General features: G+C 45.5%; 1 pseudogene; it reads right to left on the bottom strand.

Annotated features, from left to right (window-relative positions):
* LOC139170614 (uncharacterized) overlaps window positions 1-15,146 on the bottom strand; it is a 96,070-nt pseudogene extending 80,924 nt beyond the window's left edge.
* Between the last annotated feature and the right edge of the window lie 469 nt (window positions 15,147-15,615).

Raw genomic sequence — 15,615 nt, 5'->3', positions numbered from 1 at the left:
TCTCCAATTTCCATAGTTTTAAGTATGCATAGTTCTGAACTGGATTATAATATTTGTCAGGGGCTTAATACTTACTCTTAATGCCATTCTTTTTCATTCCCCTGTAACAAAATCTGATGGCTAAGGGACTTTCTGGGAACATAATTTAAAGTGGCATAAAATCTTGCTGCTGAAAGATAAATAGCTTGCCTCCTTGCGTTGACAAGCAGAACTTTTTAGTTTGTTTACTTCTAGCTTTTGCCAGTACTAGTATATTCAATACACAAGAGGTTAAAATGAGGTTAGGTAATTCGTAAGTAGTGTACATTGTCATATGCTGTGCAAACTACTAGACAGATACGTTAAACTGTAATATGGTAATTTAATCTGGGATTTGTATATAATCTGGATTGTATTTTGTTAAGGGAATTTTGAATTTAGCAACTTGTGTGAATCTAACCACTATGATAAACAGTAAAAGTGACATTTATTTAACAGAGTTTTAAAGTATAATATAGTTAAAACATAAGAAACTATAAATCTTGTTTTGACTGTAGCTGTTGAAGCTAGTGACTATGGATCCATCTTTAAAAAAATAATAAAATAAAATACAGTCCTTCATTATTTATTTTCAGATCCAGCATACAGTGCTGGATTATAATTATATAATAAACTCACTTTAATGAGTGGACAATAATACTACACACTAGAAGCTTAAAAAAGTAAAAGGCTGGATATGAGCTACATACATCTGATATGCATGTCCAGGTTTATTTGGATGCCTGGGAAATAATATGCAGTAGTGCATTGTCTCTCTCACAGACCTTTAGAAGACCTTTAGTTTCTCTCCCACTTCTCAGGGTTCCACTGGGCAAGTAGGTGGATAAAACTCTGCAGAGAGAAAATTGAGTTGGGAGTGGTGGTTGCATAAGAAAACAGTGAGGGAGAGCAAAGAGTTTAATTTATTTAAGATTGTTAGTTTTAAATATCTCAACCAATTCTTTCAAAGCCAATTTTTAAAAATTAGCTGTAATATGCATATTTTCAGGTGACATGAGTTAATTACTCTTCCTACCCTTGTTGGAAGAAAAATCCATCTGGTTCAGATGGGAGAGGAGAATATAATTTTTAATTCATCTCTGGAGATGAAGGTAATTTATTTTGTGAATAGTCTGGCTCAATATTTCTTAATGGACACAAAATATCTGCCAGGGGCTATAAGAAAGACTAAATCTGCTTTCTGCCTTTAAGAAGATGCTTCTCCCTTTCTCCCTTTGGAGAAATGTAACATTCTGCTTATTTTAATATTCCCCAAAATATTTCATTCTTCTAGGAGTGGGGGGAGGCTTCCCACACCTATGTGTTATTTTGTCAAATGGGACTTCACATTTGACAAAACTGTCAGCCTTACAAAGTAGCCCACACAAGAAGCACAAAGTTGAACTAATTATATTTTATTCTAAAGTTGCATTACTGAGAATCTTGCAAGTCTCAAAGTCCATCTCTGCTTCCACCCTTCACCTTTACAGTTCAAGAAACTAGAATGGGAGCTTTCTGAGATACTTGCCATACTCACATTTTTTATGCATACTGTGCTGCTTATCTTGTTGTTGCCTAGCTGCAGTTTTTCACCCGTCTTCCTAAAACATTCCCACATGCCTTTACATAGACTAATATATGGTGTGAATGGAACTCAGCTCTTTTCTAGGGCTATTTTGCATTTTAGGAATTCCTATTTATGAAATGAATAGGTGATATTTTGATAGCGTAGCAGATAAAAAGGGGACATTTTGCAAATGTAACTACTAACATGGTTAGGAGGAAAGAGATAAATGACACAACATGATTTGACCAACTGTTATTTTCAGCTGAACCCTGACAGAAAATTAAGACACAATTCTAAGAGAAGACATTTATTCCCATAAATAGAATATCACAGGGGAAAGAAAAAAAACAGGACACTTTTTAAATCTTTCAATTCACCCCCATGTGGTCAGAAATAAAAAATGCAATAAATATGTTAAAGAGGGCTAATGAGTCCCAAGCAACCAGGTTCTCATCTTTGAAATAGTTTTTTAGAATGTAATGAGATAATTACTGCTAATTGGTATAATGGGAGGAAAGAATATGATGGGTGTATAAGAAGAAAATAAGTTCTAACAGCATGCTAAATCTCTGCTACTTAATCAGGCACCATGGGGGATAATATATAATTTGCCATGCAGCATGGCAAACTTCTAATGTTTTTAGTTTGAAGCTTTTGCTTTTAGTTTATTGTTTAGTACAAAGAGATTTACCCTTTTCACCTGCCAGGCAAAATTATTTTTTTGCTGCACCCATTATTTTGACTCAAAATTAGTTTATATGGTTCAAGTGTTTTTATTTTATAGGAGTCCCTGCAGATTTTACTCCACTAGTCATTGGTGACTCTAGAGCAGGGGTCCCTAAACCTTTGGACCTTAGGGACCACTAAATTCATAATTTTAAATCCCATGGGCCACTAATATGATCTGTGGGGTGTGGCCAACTTAATGTCACTCACATCGAAGGGCACCTTGCTGATCTCTACTCCCTCCTCCTCAGCAGAAGCACCTCACTGAGGACTACATGCATAGGCTTTTCAAGCAGAGGGAAGACCTGCAGAAGTGCAAGGCCAAGGTGCCTGTAGGCTTAGTGGGCTGAGATGGTTAACCAGTTCCAGACCATGACACAGTCTCACTGGAACAAGGCCCTCTGGCTCCTTGTCACCAGTGGCACTTCCCTTCAGTCTTCACACAAATGGTGCACCAGGCGGCTGGAGCAGGCCCTCAAGTTGAAATGTCTGCCCGCCTCCAACCTGCACAAAAGACCCCAAAATGGGTCAGTCTATGCAGAAGCACAAGCGTTCATTGCTCATATCTGCCCCAGAGGTCGTCATTTGAGGATCCCTGATTTAGTATAGTATAAAAAATGCAAATGATTTTGTCGAAGAGACGGAGTAACGACACGGACACAAGAGCTGGATTTAAACTGGGTCATTTTTATTAACATAAATTAGCATAATTTAATTTTAATAAATTAGCATAATCACATAACTAACTATGACCCAACAATGGACCTGCAGGGTCAAACAAATACTTCAGGGGTGGAAATGACGTAGCAATAAACATTCCTGGGCAACATATGGGCGTATCTCGATGCTAGTCCAGGTGAGGGACCCCTCCCTCACGTGAGACCCTGCCATGCACTTGCATGAGGGGGGTCCTGCCGGCTAACCCCTAACAGGGGAATTAAAGGTGCGGGACCCAAAGACAGGTTCCCCCCAACTGCTCAGGTAGCCCCCACCACGAGCTTGGAGAGAACCTGTCAATCATCCCCAAAGATGCCCAAGGGAGAACGCGCAGTTGCTAAACCACCACCCAGTTTTCCACCCCTAACCTGCCTACCCAAATGACCAAAGGTAAGCCAATCAGCCTAAAAGGTGCAAGCACCCCTTAACCGCACATCCATCTCCCCAGTGTGGAATGGGCGAAAAAACGGCCCGGCTAAGGGGCAAAGCTGCAAAAAATTCCCATTCGGCCCCCTAGGGCGACCCCTAATAGCACACTGCAAAATAGGGAGGGCGGGCGGGTGTCTGCTCTGCCAACGTGGTCCGGGCGAACAGGCCGAACCCGGGCCTGCACGCCCTTTTATAGGGCCAGCAAGCCCCGTCCAGACCAAGCAGCCAATCAGGCCTTGCAGGCCTGACTCTCGGCCGAAATCTCGCATCGCGAGATTTCGGCCAAGATCCAAGATGGCGGCCACCATGAGGAGTCTGGTGCCTGCCCGACCCTCCGACAAACGCTGCCAGCGGGGTGAGTCTGCTGGCGCTATTGTCGAAGAGACGGAGTAACGACACGGACACAAGAGCTGGATATAAACTGGGTCATTTTTATTAACATAAATTAGCATAATTTAATTTTAATAAATTAGCATAATCACATAACTAACTATGACCCAACAATGGACCTGCAGGGTCAAACAAATACTTCCGGGGCGGAAATGACGTAGCAATAAACATTCCTGGGCAACATATGGGCGTATCTCGATGCTAGTCCAGGTGAGGGACCCCTCCCTCACGTGAGACCCTGCCATGCACTTGCATGAGGGGGTCCCGCCAGCTAACCCCTAACAGGGGAATTAAAGGTGCGGGACCCAAAGACAGGTTCCCCCCAACTGCTCAGGTAGCCCCCACCACGAGCTTGGAGAGAACCTGTCAATCATCCCCAAAGATGCCCAAGGGAGAACGCGCTAAACCACCACCCAGTTTTCCGCCCCTAACCTGCCAAGGAGCGGGGGTCAGATCTCTATCTTGGCCCCCCGACTCCCCCCTCTAGCTGCGCCAGCTCACGCAGAGACCGCTGCAGGTCCTGTAAGAAAATGGTGGTCCTCTGTTCTGACAGAGGAAGACCAGCAGCCAGGAAAAACCACAGCTGAACTATGGTGATGCAGGGATGGGCCACTACCACCCCGCCTAACTCTCTGACTACTGTGCCCAGGGCCTTAATAACTCCCCATCTAACCCGGTGAAGGGCCCTAAGGGAAATGGCGACCCACAAATGATCCCCGGGAGGATCGAAGACCACACCACATGCATGGCGGGCCACACAGCGCGAAGCCACCGCAGGCCTCCGCCAGCCTGGCAGGTCTCCCACAGACCCCCAAGCAAATACCGGTCTGTGCCCATAGTAGCAAGGCCGGCCACCGGGGCACAGCCTGGGATGCCGTCCTCCCCGAACAACTGGGCGCAGCACTGGGATGCCGCCCTCCCAGATCGAAGACCCCACCACATGCGTGGTGGGCCACACAGCGCGAAGCCACCGCAGGCCTCCGCCAGCCTGGCAGGTCCCCCACAGACCCCCAAGCAAATACCGGTCCTTGCCCATAGTAGCAAGACCGGCCACCGGGGCACAGCCTGGGATGCCGTCCTCCCCGAACAACTGGGCGCAGCACTGGGATGCCGCCCTCCCAGATCGAAGACCCCACCACATGCGTGGTGGGCCACACAGCGCGAAGCCACCGCAGGCCTCCGCCAGCCTGGCAGGTCCCCCACAGACCCCCAAGCAAATACCGGTCCTTGCCCATAGTAGCAAGACCGGCCACTGGGGCACAGCCTGGGATGCCGTCCTCCCCGAACAACTGGGCGCAGCACTGGGATGCCGCCCTCCCAGTACAACCTGGGCGCAGCAATGTACCTGGGCGCAGCAATGGAAAGCCGCCCTCCCCGTACAACCTGGGTGCAGCAATGTACATGGGCGCAGCAATGGGATGCCGCCCCCCCCCAGTACCACCTGGGCGCAGCAATGTACCTGGGCGCAGCAATGGGATGCTGCCCTCCCAGTACCACCTGGGCGCAGCAATGTACCTGGGCGCAGCAATGGGATGCCACCCCCCCCCCCAGTACCACCTGGGCGCAGCAATGTACCTGGGCGCAGCACTGGGATGCTGCCCTCCCAGCCCTAGCGGTAGAAACACCCGTCCCACCGCAACACCCCTTCTCCCCAGCCAGACAACAATGACCCAGTCGCCACGACGGCAGGGACCCCCCCCCCCGACGGTACCATTGTTGCTGAGTAGTCGGTGGAGCGCTCTATGACCCCAAAGCAACACCGTCGGTCGCGTCCTGGCGGGGTTGAATAGAAGGGGACCAAAAAAAGGGGGAACCTGGCCTAAGATCTAACCCCGGACCCTCAACAGGCCGTTCGTACCCTAAAACAGGCCATTGACCGCCAGCGGTCGACTTCCCCGAATCCTCCATATCGAGAATGCCGTTACCGCACTAGTGGCAGTGCCGATACGGAACAAGCGTTTCTTAACCGGCGGGCTCCATACTTGGCCTGGCCAAACCCTGGACCCTATAACCCAGCTAGACTAAAGCGAAAATTGGAAGGCACGGAGTGACTCGGCAGCCTGCGATACGGCCCTGGCCTTGCTAACCCATCGGGCCCCGCAACACCTGACACAAGCCACTGCCCTAAAAAGACGGGCCTCGTACAGAGAGGCACAGACTGCCCAAAACCTGACTAATCAGCGACAGCTGCTACACCGTCAGGGCCTGACTAGCGACGGAGGAGACTCCTCGCACAGCCCGCCCACCTCTTCCGAAGTGGAAGATCCAGAAAAACCAATAAGCCCCCCCCCCCGCCGTGGACATAAAGGCGAGGCCGGCTAACCTGGACCTAAGAGACCTGGCTGAAAGGCCACGCTGCCTAAGCTGGACCCAAATTATGGCCAAGAATACAACTGGGGCAGGCCAACTATAGGGGCAACCCTTGTCCCGCCTGAAATCCCCAAACTCTTTACCCGCCTGCCGCTAAGCCCCCAGAGTGCCAGGCACCCCTGAGAGGGCCACAGCCCAGCAGACCTCTACTCTCCACTGCCCGGGAGCCCCCCCAGGCTCCAAAGCATCAGAACCCAACTGCAACGCAGCTTCCAAAAGAAGCTCTTGCCACCAAAAAGACAATCCATTAACGTTCCAAGAACTCCCGCCATACGCACAGGTCAGCCCTGACCCCTGTGCATAAGCGGGTACGATGATGGGGCAGACATAGCCCCTTCATCGCACCATACAACCTCCTAGAAAAAGCCCGCCCAGGCACAACAACCCTACAGGCAAAACTGAGGATCCCAGCCAGTTCCTGGAGCTGCCGAAGAGTGACCTTCCTGCAGCCCAAGACCATATCGTGCTCACCCCGAATCTTAACCAACTACTCCAGGGGCAATCTAGAAGATTGTACCTCCGAGTCCAATTCAATACCCAGAAAGGTAATCTTGGTGGCAGGGCCCTCGGTCTTCCCGGGGGCCAAAGGCACCCCCAGCTGAGCACAAAGGGCTTCAAAGTCCTGCATCAGAGCCAAACATTGCTCCGGATGCGCAGGCCCGGCCATCAAGAAATCACCAAGGTAGAGAACGACCGAACCCCAACCACTGCGCCTCCTGAGCGCCCACTCCAAGAAGGTGCTAAAGCCCTCAAACAGAGAGCATGAAACAGAGCAACCCATAGGTAACGCCTTGTCCACGTAAAAACCACCCTCGAAGTGGAAGCCCCAGAGCTCAAAGTCGTCGGGGTGTATGGGGAGGAGCCGGAATGCTGACTTAATGTCGCATTTACCCATAAGGGCTCCGACCCCACGCTCCCTCACCACGGCCACGGCCGCATCAAAGGATGCGTACCGGGCTGAACAAAGTTCGTCTGGAATGAAGTCATTCACTGACTCCCCATTTGGAAAAGACAAATGGTGAATCAACCTAATTCACCACCCGCCTTTTTGGGGACCACGCCCAATGGGAACACCCTAAGATTCAGGAAGGGCGGCTCCGGGAAGGGCCAAGGACCCTGCCCTCGGCCACCTTCTCCGGACCCTTCCCCGAACAATGGCTTCATGTCCCACAACCGACAAGGTTATCGGACATGAAGGCTTTCCTAACCCCCACCAAGGGATCCTAAATCCCTTAGAAAAACTAGCAAGAGAGCCTCCGCTCTCGAGCGAGGGTGGTAGTCCTCCAACCAACCCTCTAAAGCCTGAAAATTAAGTGGGCTGGGCCCCTTTACCCCCCAGCTGAACCTAGCCGAAGAGCGTTCATTCTCTTGCGAGAACAACAAGATTAATTGAACTGGGGCCCATTACCCCCCAGCAGGCGGGGGCTGCATCGCCTGACCCCCACCCTTCTTGTCCTTCCCCATCTTAGGCCTAGGACAAATGAAAAACGGCCCAGGAGCCCCAAACTGGGGACGCCCAAACCGTAAAGGCTCCTAACTAAACCCCAGGCCCCGATGGGTAAGCCAGCACTGGGGCCAGAGCCATAGCAGCCAAAGCTGGCAGGGACCACACCTGATTACAGGTGCCCGCCTAATTTTGGCCTATCAGCTGGCCATACCAGCACTGGGACTTGAACCTGCAATCTTTGCCTTGCAAGGCAGAGAAGTAACCTCAAGGCTACAGTGTCCAATCCCGACCCGTGTGTATTATTATTATTATTTTTATAAATTATCATACTTATGTATGTATGTATGGAGGAACTTATTCAATTCTATTTCAGTGGTGTGTCTTTTCTATTTTTTGAACCAGGAGCCAAAGCCAAAAAGGCCCCGGCGCCAAAAGCAAATAAACACCCCCACCTAGGAAGGCAGGGGAGTAACAGTAGGGGTGCTACCCATTGAAAGGGGACCCAAACTGACCCCCCGCCGCCCTCCCCGCTCCCCCAAGGAGAATTTTTATTTATTTATTTATTCTTTTATTTTTCACACAGAAGGCAACTGGGCCACCCAGGCCCCCGAAAGAGGGCAGCAAGTGGCCTCTGCCCTAACAGGCAGCGCAGCAGCAGGAGGCTGCCGCCAAGGGCCTAACTGCCCTCTGTACAGGGGCCACGAACCCAGGGGGGGTCGCACACGCGAGCCCTCCCCGATCCCCCATGTTCCTGAGGGGGCGACGCAGAACGATCCCCCCCCTGACGAAATGGAGGGGGCAACAGCCTAAACAGCACCAGGCCCAGCCTCCACTGGACCCAAAGCCCCTAGACCGTTCCACGAGCCTCCGACGAGGCTCCCAAAATGGCGGCCGCAAGACGCGGCTGCCTCCTACTAAGGGGGAGGGGGCTCACGCCAGCCTCCAGCCGAACTCCTGGTTGCCGCCCGAGAGCTCCAAGTGGACGAGGGACAGACCGCAGGCCTCGGACGGGCCGAAGAGGGTCTTCCCCCAGCTGCTCGCCACGAGCAGCAGCCGCCTCAAGCCTCCGACGAGGCATTCAAAAATGACGGCCGTCTCCACGAGGCCGCCGAAAAAGGCTCCAAGAGCAGACAGCCGAGTGTCTGCTCTGCCAACGTGGTCCGGGCGAACAGGCCGAACCCGGGCCTGCACGCCCTTTTATAGGGCCAGCAAGCCCCGCCCGGACCAAGCAGCCAATCAGGCCTTGCAGGCCTGACTCTCAGCCGAAATCTCGCATCGCGAGATTTCGGCCGAGATCCAAGATGGCGGCAGCCATGAGGAGTCCGGTGCCTGCCCGACCCTCCGACAAACGCTGCCAGCGGGGTGAGTCCGCTGGCGCTATTTCTGTAGACCCCCAAAGTTTTCTTGCAGACAACTAGTAGTCCACAGACCACCAGTTGGTGACTGCTGCTCTAGAAAGTGATGCTCATCTCCAATGGTTTCAAGGCCACTGCCTGAAGACATTTCCGCAGTCATGTGACCAGCATGATGTCACAAAGTGCTGTTACCTTCCCATCAAAATGGCACCTATTCATCTACTTGCATTTGTATGCTTTCAAACTGCTAGTTTGCCAGGAACTTGGATGAGGATGGGAGCTCACATAGAGATTGGGTTTTGAACCTGGGCTTTACAGTGGCCATTTTTTGTTTTATACTTCCCACTATTTTATTTTTAATCAATACTGCACAATAATAATGGTAAAAATAAAAATGGTAGTATTGCCTGGCACATGAGCCATTAAGATCATGGATTCACATGTTAGGAGTTCTCCTCTAGAGACACTCAAATATTTATATAAAGCAGTACAATCTATTTATTTGGGGTTCTCTGACATTAGTGCACAATGTAATCCAGAGGAAAGAAAATGGAGAGAAAACTGATATGAATTAGGAAAGCAAACATAATTATATGTTTTTTCTTTGCCTTTTATTTTATTGGAACCATAAATACATCCCCTCTTTTGTGGTGAAGAGTTCCAAATGCCCTGATTTTTCCAACTGCAAGTACTGTTAAATAAAACTATTGTATTGCTACTTAACCACTGCCCTAGGATGATTTTGCCAAAAGTTCACAGGCTACGACAACAGCAAAACTGCTGAGACTGGAAGTGCTGGAAATCCTTTGCCCACATTTGGGAAACCCACAAAAGACACGATTCATTCTTTTCTCCCCATTCTTTGATCTGTCATGCCTCCCCCCCCGCCTCTTTGTATTTGAAGGTGATAAGAAAATTAATTAGTGAAAAGATGACCTGATTCAGAAATTCAAATTTTAATACTCTGAGCATTATGCATGGATTAGATTTAAAAAGAAAAAAAGTTGAAGGATCTCCACAATTTTTTTTTAAAAAAAATTAGGTCTCTACGTAGATGAAGTTTTTCATGAAATTCAAATTATGCAAGCGTATTCCCATATTAAAAAAGTCCAAGGAATATTTGGAGGTTTTCTTTAAATGTTGTGACACATGTAAACTACTGGAGTTTAGAGGAACCTTCATAGACATATATTCTAGTGACTCCTTTTGATCTAAGTGAAGAGAAAGGGTCTTTTGTACTATACTCAGAGTCCTCGGAGAGAGGTGGCATATAAATCCAATCAATCAATCAATCAATCAATCAATAAATCAAACTGCTTTGTACTGTTATCCACTATGGAGAAACTATAGTGGTAGGAGTTTTGCTGATCCCTACCTGCTCCGATTACCCGATTGTTCATCTTACTTTTCTCCAAAATGATGGGTTGCAAAGTCTAACATACATGTGCACACACACACACACACACACACACACACACAGAGCAGTGTCAGTCATGAGCTAGAGACAAGATGAAGACAAGATGGTGTTGCAAGGCATATGGATGAAAGTGTTCAAGTCTCCTTCCTTTCAGCGCAATCACCTAGGGTAGGCAACTCTATATCACTTAAAATATAATTCACAACTTCTGGAGAAGTTCCACTGATTAATTGTTCACTAATGAGTAGAGAAAAGTAGAGTAGAGTAGAGTAGAATCGAATCGAATCAAATCAAATAGAATAGAATAGAATTCTTTATTGATCAAGTGTGGTTGGGCACAAAAGGAATTAACTCTACTAGAAGAGATAGGCCTCAGCAGAGGAGCCAGACTAATCAGTTATCAATTTATCCATATTAATCCAATTAATACGGTGACAAAATAGAAAAAGAATCCAATACTGAATTAGTCAATAACCAGGATAATAAGGATCACGTCAGATATTAAAGTTCCCTGGCATCTGTCAACAGGTGAGCCATGAGACTCAGGAGATATGGCTGAGGAGGTATGAGCAACCAGAACCTAGTCCTGTAGGATTAGTGGAAGAAGAACAATTAGTGGAAGAAGAGAGAAGAATACTGTGTTTGAAAATTGCAGCATTATGGCCAGTATTATAAATTGAAGCCAATAAAGTGAGGCCACTTGAAATAAATGTTTGAACACTGGAAAATAATTTATCTTGATTCAAATATCATTTCACAACAATTAGCAGATCAAAGTGGATTCATTACCAGAAATAAAGTAATCAGAGAGAAGAATTGAACTGGAAAGGGTTCAAAACAATTGTGAAAATGAAAGACCTCAAAACTATAATAGAAGAATAAACGTAGATGACAACAATTGAAAAATAAGAAAAGCAACTGATATGAACTCTACAAATGATAACTTAGAGGAAGATGTAACAATAGAACTATTACAAAGCAGCCCTGAAACAACCTATGGATTGAGTACCCAACAAGAAAAAATGACATTTGCAGAATTACCTGCGAAGTGTTGAGACAAAGATTTTCAGCATTGAAAGTAATGCCCAAATAGATCCGGTATCTCTAATACTGGATATGAATAAGGTACTTGCAAGGATAAAAAATACCATCTATCAAACAGAGCAATGAGTTTGCTTACAGTACACTAGTGGTGGTTACAGAAGGGCTGATTATCAAAATTAGAAAATCAAATGCAAAATCACATTACAATCCCAAAGAGGAACTTTCGACTAGAGACCAGGAAAAGAAATTAAGACTAGATGCAAGTAGTTTTTTTAAAAAAAACCATGAAAGAGAAAAAAATGAAGTATGGAAAAATCAGGACAAAACTAATAATTCTAGTGGCTAAGCACTAAAAAAAGGGAAAATCTTTGAAAACAATAAAGCAACAAATATCAATAGGTGGGAAAATAGCATGCCATGAAGCATAAATCATACAATTTAAGGCAGATCACCTGTTTAAATATTAGAGGTGATTCTACAAAAGCATAGATGGTAATTGAAAACCTGAAAATGGAAAACAAAACAAAAATCAACAACCAAGATTTGGAAAAATGTATGGGAAACTTGGAGAGATTATAACAAAAATGCTGGATGGATGAAAAAAAAAATTGAAAATGAATTTTGTAATAATAAAATAGAAGACCTAACAAGAAATGGATAAAAATATGTTGAAAATGCTTAATTTGAAGTGCCCTTGCAATAGTAAGAGCAAGCAGGTTGCCACTTGACTGTGAGGGTAGCACAAGAACCATAACTTCAGGACCAGTCATAAGTCCCTTTGGGGACTTATATGGCAGGGCTTATATTTGGCACAGGCACGAAAATCAGGCTAGGGCTTATTTTTGGTGCAGGTCCTATTTTTGGGGAAACACAGTATCGTAAATTCAAATGAATGACCTTGAACTAATGGTCATAAGTTGAAGATTGACCTGTACTATTTAGGGCATTACATTTTAAAAAGGATCCTTGTATCAGTAAATTTCCATACTATAGAAAGTTGATGTGTTATGGTTAGGAAACTTTAGAGAACTAGCATTAAAACATATGTTTTCCATATTACAGACACAGTCCAGAATTCTACAGTCTTCTTTGGTATTATTTATAAAAGTGCTTCACAGAACCTCAGAACGGATAATATCTTTGGATGACTTGCCCCAATTAATAGCATCAATTAAAATTGCCTCCATTACTCAATGTTCTTCAGCTGGAAAGATAACGTCAGTCATAAAAATGTAACCTACTACAGAATTAGGAAAGGCAGAATCATTTTCCAAAGTATGAAGGACACCCCAAAGAGGAAAAACAATAAATAGAAGGAAGAATGGATGATGAATATAGTTGCAATTGTGGGCATCCTCTGAGGACCACAAACTTGCTTCCAAAGGCCAGTGGCTCTGCTTTATTTAGTCATCATATTTAGAAAACAGCATTTGGGTCTCTCAGCTGCTGCAATCCATTTGTTTAGGGAAGTGCTGTTACCGATATATACAGTGCTTAATCATCACCGACACCTTATTGTGAATTTCTAGAAATAGGTCAGAAAAAGGGCTGCCTGGGACTAGAGAGCTTACTTGGGAGACAGAACTTTTTTAATAATAGAATCGATGGACCAGAAATGATACACTTCAGGAGAGGAGGAGAGGAGGGAGAAATGAGTATTTTTGATGTAAGGGTGGATGTGAAAAACAATTTGGAGGCTCTGTATGCTCAATATTGCTTTATAAGGTGGTGTAACTATGGTTCTGAAACCACTGCTTAAGCATGTATCAAAGAGACACTGGAAAAACAGTGAAAGTAGACCTCCATTCTTAACCACCATGATACCAACAAAATAATGTACGCACCAGATTTTTGAACTTGGACTGTGAGTCACACACAAATACAAAGCAGGCAGACTTTACATTGCCAGATAGTGACGCACATTTTGTCACTCCCCCCGTCCCCCTGGGTCCTCCTGTCCTGTGTACCCTGATGGTGGCCAAATGACAGTTAATGGGTCAAAAAAAGTCTAACGCTAAAGAAGAATGTGAGAGCCACAAACAAAGTAAGATAATTAAAGAACCAAGCAGGTGCATTCTCAAGGAAAGAATGCATAAATGTACTCCCTGACATGTTGTTTCAAGGCTTCAGTCTTGGAGTGGGGCCTTTAGTTTTCATCTAGAAATAAATAATTGACAATGCATAAAAGAGCAAGAAGTTCTCTGAATCTTGGCAGGTCAGGCTAAATACAGGATTCCTTTTAGCTGCTCCATTTCACATCATTTCCCGGCAGAAAAAGTCCAAGTTTTTGCTCAGCTCCTGCTAGGTCTCATTTCAAACCATGACAATATTGGATTGCCTTCATGACTGGGAAAGCAACCAAGAACCCAGTTGTCTGGCAGCTAAGGGTTTTAGAATCCAGAGGAAAGTAACATATGTACTGTGGATTTTTCTTCCTATGAGTGACACTCCCTTTCAATGCAGCCCAGGCTGGGGCTGGTGCAATTGTTATTTGTTTTACTTGTTTTACCAATCGTTGCCAGAATCCATATCTTTGTTCATGAACGAAGCAGAAAGAATATGAGATTTGGAAGAAGCAAATGAACAAAAACAAAGCAAAGTTTTTTTGTTCTGAGAGATTTATTCATCCCTTTGCCTAAACCTGGCATTAGTAAAATGAAACGGTTGTCTTTAATTGCAAAGATAACTGTGGAGTTAAAAACATCAGACCTGGTTCAGTTCTCAGCTGCAGTGAAGGAGATTGTAATGTTGAAATAAGCTTTGATGGCTTCTGTTAGTTTATGAGGGATGATGAAATCAACACAACTCCATTGCCATAACCCTGCTTCAACCTTTTCTACTTCTACTTCTATTCCTTTTTAGTTGGATTAAACTAATTTCTGCTACTTGAAAGAGAAGTTTACAAAAGGGAAGGCCATGAGTTCAAGTGTCATCTTAGCCATGAAAGCCAGATGGATGATGCTGAGCCAGTCTCAGCCCAACCCACTTCACAGGGATGTTGTTGTGGAGAAAATAGAAGGAGGGAGATGTGTTGGATATATTCTCCACCCTAAGTTATTTGTAAAAGTAATAAAGGCAAGTGTGAAATTTTTCCCAAAGATGCCCTAAGTAATTCATGAACCACCAGCCAAGCTTCAGAAGAAATCCAGTCATTTATTAGGAGCAACATCCCAGCAATACTCCGATGGAGTCAGAACTAATCTCATGTAATTTACAGGCCCCCATGACCCCGTCTCCCTCCCACCTTCTCCTTGGGCAAGTCATAAATCATATTCTCCAATGACCCATGTTGGCAATTTGGCAGGCTATAAAACCCACATCCCTCCTGCTGACTCTGGTAATCTAGGATACAATCTGCAGAAAAACATTTGTGGAATGTAGTTTCAGTTTGGGCAATCAAGCAGCTCCCTCAGTTCACCTCCCCACCCTCCACCCCAGGTATGACGGTCTTGGTATATTCGGGTTTCTTCCCGTGTAGGATTTAGAAATTTCTGGCGACGTTTCGACGAGGTCCCACTCGTCATCTTCAGGCTGGTGCTTCTGTCCTTGTTCTAGGGCAAGGACAGAATCACCAGCCTGAAGATGACAAGTGGGACCTCGTTGAAACGTCACCAGAAATTTGTGAATGCTACACAGGAAGAAACCCGAACATGCCAAGACCGTCATACCTGTACCTGTGAAAATCTACGAAAACACACACACACACACACACACACACATATATATATATATACACACACAGAGTTTGTATATGTGTATGGTATGTTGATTAGAGAGTTGGATTAGGTACTGATTTAAGTTCTTATTTAGCTATAGAGCTCATTGAATCCTTTTCAGCTGGACACTATCCTTCTACCTAATCTATGTCAAAAGTTTTATTGTTATGAAACTAAAATCGGAGGAGAGAGAGTTTTGTTCTGCCCAATTAACAGGTAGAGCACATATTCTCTAAGGGAACATTAATAAAGTGAGATACCATGTATGTGAGTATAATTGAGTTAGATCATCACGACACCAAGGAAGTACTGTAACTAAAAAAACCAAAGAAATAATTAAAGATTTTTTTTTGTAAAAGTGATAATAAGGTGCTACTGGAAGTTTGTTGAAGGCAACCTTTTCAGTTGGTAGAGCCCAT

The sequence above is a fragment of the Erythrolamprus reginae genome, chromosome 1 (assembly GCF_031021105.1).
Source record: "Erythrolamprus reginae isolate rEryReg1 chromosome 1, rEryReg1.hap1, whole genome shotgun sequence".
Lineage (NCBI taxonomy): Eukaryota > Metazoa > Chordata > Lepidosauria > Squamata > Dipsadidae > Erythrolamprus > Erythrolamprus reginae.
This window is presented reverse-complemented; position numbering and strand designations above follow the sequence as displayed.